This window comes from Lactuca serriola, chromosome 4, assembly GCF_051521515.1.
Source record: "Lactuca serriola cultivar US96UC23 chromosome 4, Lser_US96UC23_V15, whole genome shotgun sequence".
Lineage (NCBI taxonomy): Eukaryota > Viridiplantae > Streptophyta > Magnoliopsida > Asterales > Asteraceae > Lactuca > Lactuca serriola.
In genome coordinates this window covers 391,169,497-391,178,982 of record NC_136411.1, presented here as the reverse complement: position 1 = coordinate 391,178,982, position 9,486 = coordinate 391,169,497, and the positions used below count along the sequence as shown (strand labels likewise).

At 35.7% G+C, this 9,486-nt stretch overlaps 1 long non-coding RNA gene across 1 annotated transcript; it reads left to right on the top strand.

Annotated features, from left to right (window-relative positions):
- The first annotated feature begins 8,296 nt into the window (after window positions 1–8,296).
- LOC145100811 (uncharacterized) lies at window positions 8,297–8,813 on the top strand. Its single transcript, XR_013705257.1, has 4 exons — window positions 8,297–8,343; window positions 8,429–8,464; window positions 8,567–8,622; window positions 8,732–8,813. It is a non-coding gene; the product is annotated as an uncharacterized LOC145100811 (long non-coding RNA).
- Window positions 8,814–9,486: the final 673 nt, after the last annotated feature.

Sequence of the window (9,486 nt, the reverse complement as noted above, 5' to 3'; positions counted from 1 at the left end):
TAATAAGGAAAATAGTTATCTATATCAAATATATCCTACCTCGTCGATCATGTGAATGTGTCACAAAGTAAAGGAAGAAATATTATACTGACCTAAGTATTATCCTTTTGTACTAGGATAACTAACAATGTTAACTGAAGACATCCGTAGATGTACATTTACCTCTGTAGCTAATAGCTGGGTGTTGGAATAGTTAGTCCTTAAAGTATACCTATAATGGTATCAACCGAAGACATCTGTAAATGTGCATTTGCCTCTATAGCTAACAATGGTGCTAGGAATGGTTAGTCCCGCAAAGTATCCTTTAGAACGAGGATATAAAGTCCAATCTATCTCGTCGATTATGTGGTTGTTATCACAAAGTAAAGATAAGAAGGAGAATTATATATAACAGTATCTACACATATAATATGTAATAGTAACTCACCATATAATATCTTACGTAAAAGTATTCATGTAAAAGTATTCATGTAAACGTACTCATGTAAGCGTATCTATGTAAACGTACTCATGTATCATGTAATGTACTCGTATAGACTCATGAATGAACTGACTCTTGTGTGATTCCCTGTACTTGGAATAGTAAGTGGTATCTCCTAACTATACCTATAATAATTACTAACCATGTACGTGTATAATCTGAAGTATGCCTTTGCTACCCAAAGGTACTGAACTGACCGAGGAAACTTTTATGTCTCTATATGTACACATGATATATAACTGATAGTTAAACGACCTTCGGACGGATACCCGATACCCTACCAGACCACATCCCAACGGGGAAAGGGAAATAAGGCGGGTTAGCCTTCCTAAGTCCTTTAAACATTATTTATATAACTATACATATACAGGCATGCAATTGACAATATAAAGGTATATAAGGAGTTTTTATAAAACCTTTGAAAAAGATTAATACCTAAGAAAAGATCGAATTGATGTCAATTTATAAAACGGTTTGGAAGTATTCGGTTGACAAAAACAGTTTAAGTATAAAGGAACCTTTGTTGGAAGCACAACTATAACAGATTCAAAAAGGAAACATCCAATTTGTAAGACACTTTCTAAAAGTGTTTTAACATGTAAAAACGTTTGAGAAAACTATTTGAAGTACATATAAAAATGTTCGTTTGTTCTTGTATATGAATGTATCTCCTTGAAATAGTATTTCTAGTATGTAAAAGTTCGTGATGTTCTCGTAAAACTATACCTATTATAGTTTTCTAAAAGTGTGTCTCGTTTGTATAGAAATCCCTAGTGAACTGCTCACTTGTTATGAAAAGTATAATTTTTGTAGTGCCTAAGATGGACACATATACATACAGTATAAGCAGAGTGTTTGATTTATACATATATAACAATATTTTTCATTTCAAAAGATATGATGTTATCGTGATATATTTTGCATACGAAAGTTTCCCTATAATAGTTATAAATCACATATGATTCCGTTGATAAAAAAGTGTATAATGAAACTTTATATAACACACGATAATAATCGTGTGTTTTACTTGTATTCCCCTCCTTTAAAAGCATATAAAAGCATTTATAAAACATTTAAAATGTAGGGGTATGAACTCACTTGATTGATTGAAGAAAGTGAGACGAAAACCGAGCAAAACTTCTACTCGAGAAAGCGGATTTCTCAGGATTCTCGGGAATCTCGGGAGCGTAAAACTTCCTTCCAAACCTCGATATGAAAACCGAGGCTTCGGGATGGCTCCGAGGGTTGAAACGCAGAGCTTCGGCGCGAGAAAGGGAAGAAATGAGCAAAAATGGTTGGCACCATCGCATTCTATTTATAGTGGCTGGAGGACCTCGATACGCTGGGCGTACGAGAGTACGCGGGGCGTACTCATGTGTCATGCATGAGCGCATCCTCGGTCGAAGCATCGGAGCGACGTGGACGGATTAAGGCCGAGCATCCGAGTACGCTGGGTGTACGAGGGTACGTTGGGCGTAACTTGGATTGGTCCGATGACTCCTCCTTCGGATAATACCGAAGTTGAATTAAATTTATATTTTAATTATTTAGTAAACTTCAAAAATTCATATCTTCCTCATACGAACTCCGTTTTCGATGTTCTTTATATCCACGCGTAGGTGAGACTACGATCTACAACTTTCGTTTAGAATCCGTCGACAAATTTTGAATTTATTTTTAATATTATATTTTTAATAGGCCGAGGCAGGAAAAGTCCGTTAAAGTTCCACAACTTCTTCATCCGACGTCCGTTTTCGTCAGACTTTTTACCGTTGCGCTACTATTGTTGAGACCTTCTATTCTCATTTACTTTGTGTCGGCTAAAAGTCCCTCGATCTATATTTCGAGTTTTTAGCTGTCTACTGTCATATTTGTAACTTAGAAAAATCATAACTTCCTCATACGAAGTCATATTTGGACGTTCTTTTTATGTACTTTTACGGGTTAATGATATCTAAAACTTTCATTTAGATACCCAAGGCTAAAAATTATTGTATTGAAACTTCGCGTTTTACGTCTATCAGTGTTGCCGGTTTTTGCTGAGAATCTTCGGTCGGTTATAACTTCTTCGTTATAACTCGGATTTTAGGGTTCTTTATATGTACGAAAACCTTGATACGATTCCTACCATTTGGGGCCCAACTTTCCCCGCTTCCTGAACCGGATAACATCTTTCCAAGGTCACACCTTCAGAAGCACCATATCCTTGATCTGAAACTCCAAGTCCGATCAACGTCTATCTGTATAGCTCTTCTGTCTGCATTGTGTTGTCTAAAGCCTGTCGCGAACCTGCTGAATCAACTCGGTCGTCCTGAGTATCACCTCGGTACTCCCCATGACATGATGACCGACCTCGCCCCAACAGATTGGGGTATGACATTTCCTCTCGTAAATCATCTCAAAAGGAGGTTGACCAATACTGGCGTGATAGTTGTTATATGAAAACTCCACCAAAGGGAGATACGTATCCCAAATCCCACCGAAATCTAAGAAATATGCATGAAGCATATGATGGGTTTTGGTCATAAGAACATCCTATGTGCTCATACAAACCCTAATGCTTGGATCTAGGTTTCTCTATTGTACATGCAAGTTATCCAAGACTATAAACCCTAATTCTAGCATACAAGTAATCATATTAACATAAGAATGGGTTTAAGATATTACCTTGATTGTTATGTAGCAATAACAATCACAATTCCTCCTTGTAATGACTTTAGAAAGCTTAGAGTCACAAATGTCACTCCTCTAATGGTTCACAAACACCAAGAGCAAGAGGATGAAGAGGTGAGGAGAAGGAGGCTCTCAAAAACGTGTGGAAACACTAGAGAACAAGTTCACCACGTTTTTGGGGCATAAGGGTTCTATATATAGTGAGGCTATTAGGGTTATCTAACAAGGAAACCCTAATTTGGATGCTTAAGCCCTAAGCAACCCATGGACTCCTTTCCTTAAAGGCATTGGACGATTTCTAATGGGTTTCCCCATAGAATTCGTCCACCTTATAATATAAGGCAATCCATAGCCCAAATTGCAATTATCTTATAATTACAATTCCAGTCCCTTAAGTTTAATTAATCTCTTTTAGTCACAAAACTAATTACCAATTAATTCTTGACTAATATTAATTAAACAATATGATTTCTCCTTTAATATATTATTCTCATAATATATTAATAAATCATATTTAATCCTTTCTCTCCATAATTCATCCTATCAAGTTGCTTTGGTGAAGGCAACCCAAAAGGACCATGCACTATCGGGTCAAGTACATACCAAAATAGTTATGGACTTAGACACTAATCCAACAGTCTCCCACTTGGATAAGTCTAATAACTATTCTGCGTATGACTTCAGATCCTGATCTGCAATCGTAGCTTTCCAAAGCTGTTGTCAACTCTGATCCTATCAGATACGCGTGTCCTTTAGATAAGGGATCATATATTCCTCCATTCTAGATATCGTATGAGACATGATTTCTAATCATTCTCTCTGTACTATCTCTCGACTTCCGATTTATGACGACTGACTAATTGAACAAATCAAATTAGCCCTAGCCCGGCCGAGCATTTATGTTTGTCATCACTAAATCATCGAGGGGCCCAAAGATATCGCTTTTATCCTACTTTGGATAAAAGGAACAGATAAACTTTGATTCAATGCTCGCTTGCACTCACTCACTGAATCACACACAACAATATGTTTTATGACACCAAGTTATTGGTGCGTTTACATATTATCAATGTGCAACCGATTTGCAAGATACAACTCACACATCTCGGTTTCAAGAATATAAGATATTATCGTCTCACCAATCACTTGTGATACAATTCATGGAGTGATCCAAGTGAGCGTGGGTTTAATCTAATGCTCAAATCATATTCATAAGCACTCATGAACGTTGCAGCAAACATTTGCTTATGTCTAATACTCTTTAGACAATCCACACACCAATTCACAACAGTCTTTATTCATACCTACTTCCAACGTATGAACGACTGTGGCCCGTTCGAATAATTTGACTGCTCTAAACCAATTAAATTATTCAGGAAGTCAAAACATGCAAAGTGAAACACAAGAATAATACTAATCCCATATGGCCTCAAACCTTTGAGCATAAATAAAACACCTTTTATTTATCACCATATCGATTACTCATTATTTGCTGTTTCGGGTAATCAACTTCTTACTTGAATTATTATTACACTTGTCCCATGCTCCTAGCATGCACACAATGTTTACCTATGGTTCTTACTTTGTGAAATAGATCAAATGAACACATTTCCAATCATACTCGTTTCACAACTCCTAATCCTTTTCACAAGTGAAAGAATATCAAATTCTTGCCACTTATGGAATATGCTAGATTCTAACATTTTATGCAATGATCCTTTTGTAATGTCACTGCACTAAAGTCACAAAGACTATTACCAATGATATTACAAAGTCCTCTATCGGAGATTGTTACAATACAATTCCTTAGATATGATGTCTCTCACTCAAAGTACATTCCTTCGAACATCCTTTTGCATAAAAGTTTCTAATCTAGACATAGATTTTTTCAATATTCAATTCCCAATATGGAAAACTTTCCATACTTACCATATGACAATTCATTCTTAATAGAATCTTTTCTATTCATAATAATGTCGATATGGTCCATCCAATACTATACTTCCAACTACTCACAAGCGACCAATCCTAGGCGAACTTTGGATTGTTCTTTGATAGTTGTTTAATTATCTTAGTCAAAACCGATTCTTGTCCTTTTTCCCTCTAAATGCGCTAGACATTTGGAAAATTTTAGAATGGTCAAATATTATAGCATTTGCAATCAATCCTATACCCGAAGCGTATGGGACACGATGCATAATGTCTTACATGAAGATTCGATACTTTATCAATCTTCTGCCATAATATTTTATGTGCTACGTTCTCAAAATTCGAACTATGAAGAGGAATGCCGTAATCATAATCGAAATTTGCAAACACACTATGTTTCCTTGACTAAATTATTAACATTCCACAACCTAAGCCTTTAGATTTGAAATGGAGCATAATATTCTCTCCCTTAATTATAGCAAAACAACTTTTCAACTATTGTGACTTTGCAAAATATAACTTTTGTTTTCTATAATTAATATTGCTAACTTGCAATACTTTCCATAATTATCATGCAATCATAACATTTATGCTCCCACTATCACGATAATTATTATAAACATAACACTTATGCTCCCACTAGGTTTGACATGTATTCAGAAACCAACTTAACTTCTAGAAAATCAATACTTATTGAATTTCTTAACTTCATGTTTCTAATACCTAATGCTTTGATAACCCTTTATCTAAGCTTCTTAAACTTATACACCTTTGCCTTAGATAGCTCATATGTGTGTCTAAACAATTCTAGACTAATTGCCAAGTCTCACAATTCGAATCATGGAAAGGGATATCGTAACCATAATCGAATTCGAGAATACAATTTCACAATCACTATCTTCTTAAAAAACTTTCTCAGTGAAAGCATTTCCTCACAGTCATTTTCATGAAGGAGGGAATCTTATGACACTTAGATTTTAATGGCGTATGTGTTCCTATCCATGTGAATTTGTCAAAACCAAAGTTTACGACAAATTCAAACTCATATGGACCGAACTTTCTTAATCTTGATTTCTTTCCTTATGGTAGCATAGCTGCCCACCATGTCTTCCAAGTAGTTAAGCAACTCACCTTTTCTTATCAATGTACTTTTCATTGATCAAGGCCCTTGCCTTTTATGCATTCAAATGAAAACTCATAGGGCTCACATGCATAATTAACTCAATTGGAATGGCACAGAAACAAAAACAGTGTCAACACGATAGGTTGTAAACCTCAACTCGTGTGCTAGTGATGATCGATAAGGTTTATTTTGATTTGTTCTTGAAACCTTTCAAGACCATTAAGACTCCCACTGACTCCTTGACATATAAGATTCTCTTGTCAATAAACATTTCTTGACAAACAAATATTCAAGAGTTAGTGTAGTTTTTATCAAAACACTTCATAAATTGGTCCTATTTGGTCTTTGTCTTATCCAAGACATCACAACTTTCCACATTTGATGAATGTTATAAACCTTCTTAATACTTATCACTCAATTTCACAATCTTAACTCTAAGCACTACTAGAAAAATAGCCTTTTACGACGCGCGAACCATGACACGCAGTGATTTATGATACGCAAATGTGAGTGTCCAAAAAATAATGTCATCTCTTCCAAAATTTAAAGGATTTCAGACGCGCATTTTTGCGTGCTATAAAATTAGTGTCTAAACAAAAAAAAAATAAAAACACGGAGGGCACCTGCGTGTCGTCTAAGACCGTCACTTTATAAATTTTAATAGAACGCGCGCGTTCCATCCGGGGAAAATGAAATCCCAAAAACTTAAAATCCCCGCCTTCCTTTTTTTCTCCCTCCCTCCACTTTAGTTTCCCTAGTAGCTAGGGCTTTTTTTCAAGAACTTGCCCCGATCGCCCTCTTGTACTGCTCGTTCTCTATTCAACTTCCCTTTCTATCCTTCTCACTTCGACAAACCCTTTCTCTTCTTCTCAGTTCTCGACGTCAATAGCTTCTCCTACCTCCGACGTTTCTCTTGTTATTGGTGCCTCCCACCTCTGACCTCCGTCTAGCCCCGCCCCACCGTCCAACGCTTTCCAGCGACACTCAGCCGATGAAGCCCCTCCTCTCCGACAATCTCACCTCTCCTGCCCTTGCCAGCAACATTAGGTCCGGTGACCTTAGGGTCACTGCTTCTATTGCTCAAATTTACAAGCCCTATGTCTTATTAAGGTATGTTTTTCTTGATTCTAACTTCTCAATGTTTTCGTTCTTCTATAAGAACCCTAGCTTGCTAAATCTTTTTTTCTTTCCGGCTTAATTTCTCTTTATTTCATTTACGATCGAAGGAATAAACTTCCGATATTTGGTGAAACTAACAATCGATGATGTGTGATTAGGTGAAATAATCGACTAGGGTTAATTTTTCTTATTTATTTCCACTATAGATGCTCAAGAACATTGACATTCGATCTCATGAAATTCCTGAAGTCATGAAAACAAGGAGAGGTGAAGTTGGGTAAGTTCTTATATTTAGTAAATTGTTTTCACTTTTCATATCATCAACAAGTGATTTTGGTGTTGCTGCACAACTAACAAGAACAATGTCCAAACTTAATACGGTAATAATAGCTTTAAATAACTCTTAGATTGTTGTGTTTTGGATAATTTTTCTGTTTTGATCTTTTCATAAAGTCATCCTTCCTAGTTAAATTAGTCCCATGTATTCTTCATCTTTTGATGATGATTAGGTGAGTTGACTTATCCAAAGTCCAAATAGCACTATTAACATTTATATTTCAAGAGTAAATTAATTTATTGCCATATTTTGTTTTTCAGTTTATTGGTACTCCCCACTGGATGGCTCCAGAGGTAATCCAGGAAAGCAGATATGATGGGAAGGTAAATTTTACATTTTTTAGCTACCTATATCTATTTGTGACTCATTTTGACCGTCTTTCATATATAGCTATTGTTTAACATCTGCTAACATGATCAAGCACTCCATTTTGTGATAATGCTTTTGATAAACTGATAAAGCACTCCACTTTGATTCTCAAGAATTATAGCCACTTAAAAATAGAATTTGTACTTATAGTTATATAGAATTATACATCAAACCCTTTATATATATGATTTGACATGGGGAATATAAGTTTCCAAAAGTAGCTTGTTAAACATTATGACATTTGTATAACGTACTTTCTTTTTCCAGGTAGATGTGTGGGCCCTTGGGGTGTCTGCAATAGAAATGGCTGAGGTATATTCACTGATGTTTTTCATAAAAAATTCATACCATGGTTTTCAATATCAAATGTTTTCTCATTTAATAATTTTTTTTTCAGGGCCTTCCTCCAAGATCAAATGTGCGTCCAATGAGGGTTAGTAATAGTGCTTGTATATTTTTTGTATTTTCATATTTGTATTTCTATTGTTTAAATAATTCAGTTTCAGAAAATTAACCTGCTTAACACCTGCAACAGGTGTTATTTATAGTTTCCATTGAACCAGCTCCTATGCTTGAAGATAAAGAGAAATGGTTTGTCCCTTTCTCTTGTTTAAATATTTTCAATTCTGATTTTAATTTTGTGTTTGTGTTTGCATTTTTGGTTTTTTATATATATTTTTAATAATGTTTCACGTTCCAGGTCTCTTGTGTTCCATGATTTCATTGCCAAATGCCTTACAAAAGACCCTCGTATACGTCCCACTGCTTATGAGCTGTTAAAGGTATGCTGCTGTAGCTTTATTTTATACATTATATAAATGACAAATATACCCTTTTGTTTGTAATATACACACTTCCTGTTATTCCGGATTCTGTCCATTTTAAAGGTGGAACATTACTGTTGCTTGTATATGGTGACAATGAGCCCAGGTAAATCTAAAGATGTGAATGCCCTTCTGTTAGTCATAAGTCTCAAGCTTATGTGGGTTTTTTTTGGGTATTTTTATCTCATGAAATCCTGGAACTTTTGTTGCCCTGATGAAATTTACTTTGTATCCTATGGGTGTGGGGTATTTATCAATATCAGCAGTCTATACAGTGTTGAGCTTTATAGGCCTCCAATATTTTGACATAGCAACAGGGTGAAGATGTGACAGAGAAGGCAGGAGAAGAAGAAGTAAATGTTGTGGTGGATTTGGATTCGAGGCAACCATATTTGGATTCGAGGCAACCAGGTTTGACCCTTGTCTTTTCTCAATCGCTTTATTGGTTTTGGTGTTTGGTCAGCCAGGATAGTAGACTACCTGCTGAATTTGAAAAAACTGAGTTTTGTCATGAGTGTGGATCTGACAAGAAGAATGTTGTAGCTGTAAAAGTATATAGATGGAGTGATGGTTCTTATCTTGAAGATCAAGATCATTGGTGGTTGTCTGGCATCCATAGAGATGTGTTCCT